The sequence below is a fragment of the Physeter macrocephalus genome, chromosome 1, assembly GCF_002837175.3.
Source record: "Physeter macrocephalus isolate SW-GA chromosome 1, ASM283717v5, whole genome shotgun sequence".
NCBI lineage: Eukaryota > Metazoa > Chordata > Mammalia > Artiodactyla > Physeteridae > Physeter > Physeter macrocephalus.
The window spans coordinates 81,157,618-81,169,639 of record NC_041214.2 but is presented as its reverse complement, the minus strand read 5'-3'; the positions used below and the strand labels follow the sequence as shown (position 1 = coordinate 81,169,639).

Here is a 12,022-nt window from a genome sequence, read left to right as displayed (position 1 = left end):
GAATAAATCTCCAGTAGTGGAACTATTGGGCCAAAAGAGATGAGAACTTGATAAAATTGTTGGTTGTTACCTCCTTTAATGTATTTATTTATTTATTATTTATTTATTTATTTTGCGGTACGCGGGCCTCTCACTGTTGTGGCCTCTCCCATTGCGGAGCACAGGCTCCGGACGCGCAGGCTCAGCGGCCGTGGCTCACGGGCCCAGCCGCTCCGCGGCCTGTGGGATCCTCCCGGACCGGGGCACGAACCCGTGTCCCCTGCATCGGCAGGCGGACTCTCAACCACGGCGCCACCAGGGAAGCCCTATTTATTTTTAATCATAGTCTTCCTCCCTCATTTAAGCAAACTACCTTACTAGTTCACCAAGTCATTAATTAACTAGCTCAGTGTCCCAGTTTCCTGGTCTGTTCCTTTTCACATCCAGCTGGTTCACAGAGTCCCTCGTATTTGTTCCTTTCTGACAATGAATCTCTGGTTCACATATTTTTACACAAATAAGTTGCAGTGATAATTTTTCCCCCTGAAGCTTGATCTCTTCACAGATCTCTTGTCTGGCTTCAAGGAATTACTCATCTGTAAAAGTGTCCATGAGACACAGTTTCAGTGATTGTGAAAGGGGTATGCTGATAAGCCAGGAAAAGGCTGGGCTCTTGGCCATCTGCTCTTCTGCTTCTTACCAATTCAGTCTCTGCCTGGGCTCTGTCACCAACCTGTTCCACCAGCTCTTGCCAAAGTGCAGGCAACCATGTGAACATGGGCATGAGTACTCACCATGTACCCACTCTACCTAGAATTGGCCTAGATCTCATGAGGGACCCTTTGGACACTCAGATTTAATCTCTACCCTCAAGAACCCTTTGAAGAGATAAGATATATACGCTCTAAGGATATGGCTGACAGCCTATTGTTCTATAGAGGTTCAGAAGAGAGGGACAACATCATGGGCCCTAAGCTGGGGCTAGAAGGACAGATAAAAATAGAAGAGGCAGAAAGGAGTACAAAGGACATTTAGTTTGGAGGCATTAATTTATTCATCATTCAATCAATAAGCATCGACCACATAGCGGGCTCTGGGCTAGGTGCTGGGCATACACAGATGAGTTAGATGGTATCCCAGTTCTTCAGGAGATCACAATCCCATGGGAGAGACACTCATAAGACGATCATCAGCATATGGTGTAATGCACGCTATCACAGAGAAATTGACAAATCAGTGGTCATGCAATGGCCAGATCTGCCGGGGAAAGACAAAAGGAGTAACAGAAAAGGAAACTTCCCTCTACACCAAAGGGATCTGGAGTGTTTTATGAAGATCACATGAACAAAATAGAGTGGGAAGAAGACTGCTTTTGGCCAGAAGACCCGGGTTTTCACCTGACTCTCCTCCTTTCCAGCTGTGTGATTGGGATCAGGTTCCTCAAAGTCTCTCTGGGCCTCAGTTTTGTCACAAGTAAAATGGGGATCATGATACTTCCACATGAACTGCTGGGTGATTGAAAGAGAAAGGAGGAGATAAAGGGCCAAGTGAAAGAATTTATTATTAATTATAATCATCATCATCACATACGAAAGCACTTTGGAAATCTCTATCCCAGTACACATGAGCAAAGCTATTGGTGTGATGACTTAATTATCACCGCGATTACCTGCTCTTGTCCTCCAAGCACCGGCTTACATCTGGAAACAGAGAGACCGGCTATGAATGAGCATGGTTCACTCCTCTCACCCACCACATCTTTTTGCTTTGCATAAATCTCACCCTGGAAGGCCTCAGAATGTTAACTTTGCATCTGTAAGTCCTCCTGAGCATGATTATCAACACTTTTTTTTTTTCTTTAAGGAAATTAAATCATGTGGAGTTCACTAAACCTAAGGATATTTAAAGTGCATGGAGCGTTGGCCACATGCCCAGGATTCACCTAGTCACCCAGGCATTACTGCACAGGCCATTTATTTCATAATTTCTCACAAGAAACTGTGGCAATAGCCAGAGATGACAGAGGTGACAGATGAGTCAAGGAGAGAGGGTGACTCAGAGGCAACCATCTTGGCCCTGCCCGCCACCCATAACTGGCAGCCTTGAGTTTGCTGGCTTCCATAGAGATTTATACTTTTGTTTGGATGTTGCTTTAAGGAGATTAAAGGATCTGTATTCCTGGAAGCCTCCTTCCTCATTTCTTCCCCAGGGCCCTTCAGACCATGCTCCAGTTCATTCCTTTGTAATGAGAAGAACTCACATTCTTTGGGAATTTATTCTATGCTGAAAATCACACTCTGTCTTTCACACCCATTGTCTTATTTACTCCTCACCACTACCACACAGGTATGATGGTTAACCTCAACTTATAGATGAGGAAACCATGGCATACAGAAAGTAAGGAATTGGCTAAGGTGAGTCCAGGAATACCTGGTAGAACTGGATGTAGATTGTCTCACTGCAGAGCCCATGCCTCTGACTGTTCTGAAATTCTTCCTCTTTCAGGCAGGAAAGCCTGGAGCTCCCATGTCACAACGATAATCTCAGTCACCTCTGCTGTGAGTCAAAGCTGAGGACTGTTTCAGGATTGGTTTTTCATAAAGCTAGAACTGCAGAAGAGAGGAAATTCGCTGAAGGATGTTCTACGCAATCTTCTTCCTGTGCAGGCAGCCAGAGAAAGCCTGGCTCTGGGAACATGTCCTACAGAGCTCCGGCTACCAGATGGAGGAGGCCCGTGGTTTACCATCGTAAGGAAGAGAGAACAACATCTCTGAAAGAGGAAGAGCCAAGTTTAATGACTCTCTTTCAGACTCCACCTCTCTGATTCCTTGTGCAACACTTTTTTTTCCCTTGAGAATATGTGATCACGTTTATCACCACAAACACAGCTCTCATCATGCCTCCCACTGTTGAAGGACCTCCAAGAATGATTTCTCTTGGCCCCAGTCAGCAGTCTCCAAACTCATCTGAGCATGGAGCCTCACCAGTTAAAAAGATGTATAATTTGTGTGCCCATATTGATTTATAATATGTGTGTATGCATGTGCGTCAAACCATGCCAATATACTATGCACATTATAAAAATAAAGCAAAAATAGAAATGATAAAAGGAGAGATACATAAGAATTAAAGAATGCTTTAAAATATGTGTTAATCTTCACAACATCATACTATCTTTTCTACCATCCCAAGACATAATCAACACTGTAGGTGGGGTTCATCATTAATCACAGGAATGTAAACCCATATTTCAAGCATTCTTCCTGAGAATTTTAAGGGTATTTCATTGATTGATTGATTGATTTGCCTACTGCTTGCTGTATGTGATTAGGTCATCGTTGGCTTTAACCCCTGAAATGTGGCCAGTGACAAGCCAAGAAAAGGAGAAAAATCAGCTCTGCCATTTTCTTTTTTTTGTTTTTTTTTTTGTTTTTTTTTGTTTTTTTTTTTCCGGTACGCGGGCCTCTCACTGCTGTGGCCTCTCCCATTGCGGAGCACAGGCTCCGGATGCGCAGGCCCAGCGGCCATGGCTCACGGGCCCAGCCGCTCCGTGGCATGTGGGATCTTCCCGGACCGGGGCACGAACCCGTGTCCCCTGCATCGGCAGGCGGACTCTCAACCACTGCGCCACCAGGGAAGCCCTCTGCCATTTTCTTGTTGTTTGCTTGTATTTGTTACAAGAGTCATTCTCAATCCATGAGTTCTTTGCAGGAATCTTTCAAAACCACTTGTCCATTTTGTGAAGATTTATTAAGTTAGATCCAGGTAAAGATTCCATAAATCCAAAACATTAGCTAAATGAGAACAGCAGTGTGGGTACCTCATGGACACTCTAGGGCATAGAATCACTACCCCTCCCTCAGAATAACCTTACTTGGAGATGTGACATGCAATCATTTGACTTATTGATCCGACATGGGTCCCCTAGTCAATCTATAAAGGAAATAATAGGAATTTTAACTTCTTTTATATAAATAAAAGTAAATATAAAAGAAGATTCCAATATGATTTGCACACCCTCCTGGGAACATGCACTCCTCGTTGGAAACCCTTGTACCAAAATCAGAGCCCTCAGCCTTCTGAGATTGGTGACCTACTTCTTTAGCCATACCTCCAACCCTTGCTAACTCCACCCATTCCCATGATCACCCACACACTGCACTGTACAAACACACAGGGCTGGACATCTTTTTCTCAAAACTTTCTTCCCCTGAGCCTTTGCTCAGAATGTTCTCTCTGCTTTCCCTTGCTAGCTTTTGAAACTTTACTCAGCCCTAGAGGCTCACCTCAGCCTCCACCTTCTGTGGGAAATAATAACAATATCAACTGACGTTTATTGACTTCTTACTACATGTTGGATACTGCATTATCTCATTTAACCTTTACAACAATTCCAGGCGATAGGTACTATTATGAGAAAGCTGAGGAATAGAGAATTGCCCAAAGCCACACAGCTAAGAAATGGGGAAACCAGGAACAAAACACAGGGGGACTCAAAATTCCCACACTCTAGCACTGTATGTGTGTTTTAATTTGATTTTATTTGTTTGAGCAGGTGAAGTCTACACTAAGCCCTCCCCGTCTTCCTGCTAGTGGGAAGCAGGGGTTGTTCTCTCCTCAAGTTTCCAAAGCAGGATGTTTGTAAATATCGTGTAGTACTTACTTCACTTTGCCATAGGTTGCTGTTATGCGTGCTCATCTCTCCAATCCCCAACTATCCTGTAACCTCTTTAGACAGGAACCACTTTGAATACTTCACAGCACATAGCAGAGATGTAGTAAATGTGTCCGTTGAGTGGATGAATTAATGGGTGGATGAAAGAATAAATGGATGGATGGAAAAAGCAAAAACACCAAAGTTTCTAGGTGGGTGTGATTTTTTAGAATGTAACTTGATACTTTCCTGGTGGCCTGAGGTGCAAACTACAAAGATACACGTGTGTGGGTCTGTAACATATTACAAAGATTTCAAACTAAAATGGAAGACAGAAGTTCTTTTTCCCAAGACTTATAAAAGCACTTAAGAGCTGTGTTATACTCTTTAATGTATATTTACTGGTTGATAAAGACTCAAACCTATTCATGTAATCTAACTTTCAAAAAAACTGAATGCAGTAAAAAGCTGTCACCTTACGAACTAGCACTTGCTATATTGGATGACTGGAGAAGGACGTCTGGGCAGACCATTCTAAAGTTGACAGTAGTTAATGCAGTTTACGGAAGAAACTTCCGCACATTTAATCCTGAAAACAATGAGCTCGCACACTGGTACACACACACACACACACACACACACACACACACACAACCATACACCCCACAGTTCAGGAAATTTTTTCTCCATTTTACTGATTCAGAAACAGGCTTATAGAGGCAAAGTGACCTGCCCAATAATCACATAGCCAAGAAGCAACAGAGCCTATAGCCAAACCTAGGCTTTTGGACTCAAATCCCTTAATCTTTCCCCACTCTGCTTCTCAAACACAAAATGAATCCTAGGATGTCAGGCATCTGAGCCATCAGAAACTCTTTACCCTGGGCATAGAATATATAGCCTCCGTCTGGGTGTCTTTGAAATGCTCTTCCCTATAAGCCTGCGGTCTTGAGGATTGTTCATGGCAGGGAGGGACCAGTGGCTTCTAATCCCTACATGACTAAACAGAAGCCTAGTCCATCTGTGATAAATATCCCTTCCAAGGGCCACAGGTGCACATGACAGAGCTAGCATCTTTTTTTCTGCCTCAGTGCCGAAACCATCATAGAAGCATTTCATCCTCCACTAAGTCAATTAACCCTTCCTTCCTTCCTTTCTAAATTTTCTTACTAATGTTTGACTATGTCCTTATGAGGAGGTACAATACACAGCGCTCTGACAATAAGCTGCACAGTAAAATGGACAGGCTGCCTGCATCTACTGAAGTCAGGGGGTAAAGGGAGGGCATCGTTCTTAGTCCTCGAGGGCTGGAAGAGGCAAAGGCAGGACCCAATGCCTCAGTGCCGCTTTTCCCACCTTCTCTGAACATGGCATCCATACCAGGTCATATGGCACCCGTGGGCTCCCTTGAAAGAAAAGCCATTAAAGCCCCCTTCAAGTACATCCTGTATAGAAAGGATAGAAGTGGGGGTCGATGCTAGATTTACTTTGGGGAGTCCCTAGAGGACAGAACTAGAGGAAAGGGATGAAAATTAAAGGCAACCAGACTCACAAGGCAGAGCTTCCTGCCAGAGACCTACAACAGAGAAATGAGTCATCTTCTGGAACAGTGAGCTTGCCATCACTAGAAGCATTCAAGCAGAGGCCGGACCATGCCTCCCTGAGAGTGGTGTATAAGCATATATTTAGGGAGTAGATGGTCTGACTAGATAACTGCTAAAATACCCCTTCCAGCAACGGCATTTTTTGTGCCTCCAAGTACGGCCTACTTGAATGCTTTGGGAGACGGGTTCAGACAAAGTGCATCTGTTCCATAATACTTGGCCACGGTACAAGCCTGCTGCCTGGTCACGAAGCATTTCATAGGCAGCTGTTACCACGCTTATTTCAGAAATGCGGTGAAAGGGGGATTCAGAGACAGGTGAGGGACCTGCCACCACGTGAGCAGGTGCCAAGAGGCCCCCAGCTCCAGAGCTGCCCAGGGCCTGAGCCAACACTCTTCTCAACTGGATCTGAACTCAGTGATTTCCAACCCTGAGCCAGGATCCCAACACCCCTGGGAACGCCTTTGAGTTTTACCCTTCTAGGTTATAAAGTCACACAATCTCAGTATTTGAATAGTCTTTGAAGTCGTGGAGTCAAGCTCTCTGGAATCCACAGGAAAGTAATGCTTCCCGCTGACTCTAATTGAGAACTAGAAAATGGAATGAGCCCCAGGGAATCCTAAGAAATTCTGTCTGGGCTCAGGGATAAATAGGGCAAAAGTCACAGCCGAGTCTCCTGTCAGCTTGTCCCAAGGAAGCACTGAGCCAGTCTTTGTGGCTGGAAAAGGCTGAGTTCCAGGAGAGGGGCAAATGTAATAAAGTTTGTTAAGGTTGCAAAAGCATTTGGAGCCACAAGACACAATAACGGCTCAACTAGGAGCACTCTTTCTCTTGAAAGGTCTTTGCTTTTCACAGATGGGGAAGCAGCAGGATCTAGGAGAAAGCAATGAACTGAGAATCAGAAAACCTGGGCCACCACTGACTTACTGTGTGATCTCGGGAGAACACTTAACCTCTTGGAGCCTCGGTTTCCTCTCGAAGATGTCAATTTGCACCCAAGCTTGATTAGAGGATCGATGAGGTGAGGGATGTGAAGCACTTTAACATTAGACAAATGGGAGGTGCTAATATGATCATGCCTGCTTCGTGTGCTTTTCTAAAGCAAGTTGATTTTTTTTGTTATTCTCCACTTCCAGATGTGGAAATCAGGGCACAGAGATACGAAGGGACGTGGGTCCCGTTCCTTAGTGCCAGGACCGAGAGAAGGGGTCTCCCTGCCTTGGGAGGGCTCTAGTGCCTCCTCATGGCCTGGTACTTCCTCTCCTTCTGAGACTGACAGGGTTCCATACCTGTCTGGGGCAATGCTCCAGACTGGGGAGATTTCCTTCTGTTCAGCTGCGTGAGACACACGTATCCTGGCAGGGAATCAGGTAGATGGCCACTTGCACGTCAGCTCGGGAGCCCTGGCACCTACCTCTCTTCTGCACACACTCCCACTCTTCACCTTCCCCCACCCCCTGCTGTTGGGATGGTCTCTGCTATTGGCCAAAGGCTGCACCCTCCAGTGCTACCTCAGATCAGGAAGTAATCTTTGGCCTCTGTCTGGTTCTCTGCCTCAAGGAAGGTCCCACCATCATCTACACTTTCTAACAGTCCCCAAGCCTTCTCTCTTCTGCTTCTCCAGCAGTGTGGCCTCTTCTGCGAAGTTCTCTAACCGTGGGTTTCCCCAACATCCCCCCGCCCGCAGGCTCCCCCTCACCAGCATCTTCATTTCAGAAAATGAAATAAAAAAGAAATTCGAGTGACTCATCAGTCCACATGGCAGGAGGGGGAGAAGCAGAGAGAGTGAGTCTGTGGGTCCAGATAAGGATGTCTGCAGGCCTCTTGCCTGCTTCCCGTGGTCTACTGAGCTTCACGAGAGGGAAGATAGAAAAATCTGGGCGATGCCATATTGTCTCCAAGAGCAGCTAGAGTGAAAATGAAGTGTGACTGCCGCCTCCCCAAAATGCTGGGCAGCTCCTGCTTCACGGGCTCAAATGTGGCTCAGCGGCTGGCTGCGCAGCCTCAGGACAGATGCTGCCGTGGTGGTCAGCATCACTGAGCCTCAGCTACCATCCTGGCCCAGGGTTCCCCCAGGCCTCAACGCCACGCTCCCTGATGCCTGGGGCCCATTCCATATCAGGACCCCTGGGGACCCAGCAGTGTCTGCTGGGGACACTGAGCAGGGAGCCAGCAAGGGGTGCCTTCTCGGGAGCCCACCATCAGCCCGGGGTTTGGCAAGCTCCAAATTCTACGCCTGTCGGCTGGCTGGAGGCCTGCTAGACGGGGCATCATACCAGGCAGAGTGTACTTGATGGGGAAGAGCTGGAGTAGGTGGGACTCAGCCTCTCCATCAACGAGGGGCTCTGCTCGAATCCGCTTTACATATGGGCATCTGCCTGAGATTTCACTGGGGGAAAAACAAAAACACAAAAAGAGAGTCCACTGCAATTACAAACCAAAAAAAGCAAACAACCTTAAAAGCCCCATCAGTCTAGCCCAGTGTTCCTCAAACTTGAACATGCCTCAGATCTCCTGGAGGGCTAGATAAAACACAGATGGCTGGGCCCCTGCCCAAAGTTGCTGGTTCAGCATTTCAGGGGGAGGCTGATAGTCTGTATTTCTAACAAGCTCCTAGGGGGACTCCAGTGCTGCTCTTCTGGGAACAAATTTGAAGAACCATGGATCTCGCCCAAATTTTCCCTTCAGAGCCAGGATAGGTGATTCCTCCAAGCTTCCTTAGCAAGTTAGAGATGAGCTAGAATAGACCTCACTCTCCCACAGGCCCTCTGCCTTGTGCATCACACCCTGCACCTGCTCCAGCATGACAGGGCCCTGGACACAGAAGGCCAGTCTGACCTGGGCTCTCGGGCTGCTTTATCCCTGAGACAATGATCAAAGGGGAGCATTCCTAACCCAGAGCCCATGCTCAGAAGGCCTGTGTCTCCCTTTCGGGGAAGTTGCATCATATCCCCAGGTCATCAGGATGCCTCTCCGTACTTCACTTATTCAGGCCTTCATTCATTATTGAGCTTTCCATGATCTCATTCCTTTGTTCTTTCACTCAACACATCCTGATTGAGACTTTCTAGGTGCTGGGTGCTGTCCTAAATCCTGAGATACAGAGACTGCTGAACCTGAGGGACGGGTTCCTCCCTGCTCTCAAGGACTTTGCAGTCAGAGTGGAAAAATAAGTCCAATCAGGTTAGTACATTGTGAAGGGGAGAGAAGGGAGTGTGTTGAAAGGTGAATGAAGGAGAGGAGTGGGGAGGGTTTCATCAGGCAGGTAGGATGATGTTAACAGACAAGAGACATGGGCATGGGGTAGGGAAGTCATATTCAGTGTAAGGATTAAACAATGAGAAGTATTTATTGGGTATTCGCTAGCTGTACATCGATCGCTCTCCATACTTCTTTTATCCTCACAACCATCCCTACAGGAGATGCTATTATTAAATCCTCATTTACAGACGAGGAACCTGGAGCTCAGAGAGGTTATGCAACTTCCCCAAGGCCACACAGCTACTCAAACTCAGGTTTTCTGACCCCAGAACCTGGTCTCTTAACTACTGTACCATCTCACCACTCTCAGCAAGGGAAAGAGACAACTTGCTCCTGTCTGGAGGGAAGCAAGGAGTAGGTTTCCTGAAGCACCGGACAGGTGTGGGGAGTAGATGGAATGCAGTGGGAGAGGTAAGCTGGGGCTTTGTTTATTGAGGGGCTTGACTGCCAGGGAGAGGAATTTGAATGCAACTCAGGAGGCTGTGAGGCCACTGAAGGATTTTGAGCCGGAGGGGGATACACGGCAAAACTGTGTTTAGGAAAATTGCTCTGATAGCAGCGGGCAGATTGGGTTGGAGAAGGGAGATAGCTGGTGACCAGAGTCTGCTGCAGAATCTCAGAAGTGAAAAAAATGAGGCCTGGCTTGGGGAGGGTGGCAGACATGGAGGGAGGCTCAAAAGCAGATGCTCTTCTTACCACTGTTATTACAAATATTTTTTAACTGCTGACCACAGGCTTTACCTCTATGAACTCATTTAATCCTAATAGCAGCTTGTACATCTGATCTCTGCCCTTCTGATATTTCTTGACCCTCCTTTATCTACACACCCGGCAGTTTTCCTATTAGGGGATCAGGGCTTGAGACTTCTTCCTTGAAGACGAATCATGGGCTGAGACGACTCAGGATCAAGAAGTCATGATCTGTTTCAGAACTATTTATTCTCCTCATCTTACAGGTGAGGAAGCTGAGGTCTGGAGGGGATCAGTAACTTGTCCCCTCTGACCAGAGGTAGGAAGTCTCTCCCCCACTTTCCTCTTGCTCCTGTTCTCCCGCTTCCTGGGGCTAGGCTGGAGGCCCTGCAGCTGCGGTGGGTGCCAGATGGCATCTCAGTCACCAGGAAGGAGGGCGCCCGAGGACCCTGTGGTCAGCCCCAGGCTGGCGGCCCATCCCCACGTCGCCACTGTGGGCACGGGGCAGAGGCGGTGAGTGAAGGGAGCACGTGGGATAGAGAGGGCGAGAGCGCGGTGACTCACGCCCTGTGCAGAGCTGCTCACAGCTGTTCCGAGGGCATCCCGGCCCGGGTGAGGCAGCTGCCATCCTCACTCTGTCAGTCACTCTTGGCCTAGGCAGCCACCACGGTCGGAGCAGAGGGGAGGGAGCTGGGCTGTAAATGGGCAGCACTGGGCAGAAGAGCTAGTGCCCACCAGGGAGTTCGAAAACCTCAGCTCCACTCCTAGCTCTTCTCTTTCCAGCGGTGTGAGCTTGGGTATGACGTCACCTGAACTGGATGAGCCTGACGCCTCTCACGTGTCCATGGGTACATTGGAGAGTGACCAGTAGGCTAATGCACGGAAGAAAAAATAATAATAGGGCTTCCCTGGTGGCGCATTTGTTGAGAGTCCGCCTGCTGATGCAGGGGACACGGGTTCGTGCCCCGGTCCGGGAGGATCCCACATGCCGCGGAGCGGCTGGGCCCGTGAGCCATAGCCGCTGAGCCTGCGCGTCCGGAGCCTGTGCTCCGCAACGGGAGAGGCCACAGCAGTGAGAGGCCCGCGTACTGCAAAAATAATAATAATAATAATAAAGCCTCTTGCAAATCTAGAGGGGTTTACACACGTGTTTTAGTCTGTTCAGGCTGCTACAATGAAATACCACAGACTGAGTGGCTTATAAAGAACAGAAACTTATTTCTCACAGTTCTGGAGGGTGGGAAGTCCAAGGTCAAGGTGCAGCCAGCATGGTGACGTTCTGGTGATGGCCCACTTCCTGGTTCACAGCTGGCACTTTCTCACCTTGTCCTCAGATGGAGGAAGGCACAAGAGAGCTCTCTGGACCCTCTTTCATAAGGCACTAATCCCATTCTTGAGAGCTTCTCCTTCATGACCTAATCACTTCCCAAAGGCCCTACTTCCTAAAATCACCTTGGAGGTTAGGATTTCAACATATGAATTTTGGTACTGTTATCATTGTGAATGCTAATATTAACATCATTAAACATTCTCAAAGCAAACATGGCGGTAAAATGTTAACATCTCTTTGCGAAGGGTGTATTTGAACGCTTTGTGCTATTTTTGCAACTCTTCTGTAAACTTAAAATTACTTCAAAATAGGGCTTCCCTGGTGGCGCAGTGGTTGGGAGTCCGCCTGCCGATGCAGGGAACACGGGTTCGTGCCCCGGTCCGGGAGGATCCCACCTGCCGCGGAACGGCTGGGCCCGTGAGCCATGGACGCTGAGACTGCGCGTCCGGAGCCTGTGCTCCGCAACGGGAGAGGCCACAACAGTGAGAGGCCCACAGAAAAAAA

The 12,022-nt window shown here is 47.7% G+C and overlaps 1 long non-coding RNA gene across 2 annotated transcripts in view; it reads right to left on the bottom strand.

Moving 5' to 3' along the window:
* Positions 1–1,021: 1,021 nt before the first annotated feature.
* The window catches only part of LOC114486608 (uncharacterized), an 85,026-nt gene continuing 74,025 nt past the window's right edge, over positions 1,022–12,022 (bottom strand). The window contains exons 12-13 of one of the 2 annotated variants that reach the window (XR_008617198.1): positions 2,410–2,588; positions 1,022–1,487 (exon numbers count right to left, since the gene is read on the bottom strand). This is a non-coding gene — a long non-coding RNA (uncharacterized lncRNA). Of the gene's footprint in view, positions 2,589–12,022 lie in introns of both variants that reach the window. The other variant, XR_008617197.1, reaches the window with a different exon arrangement.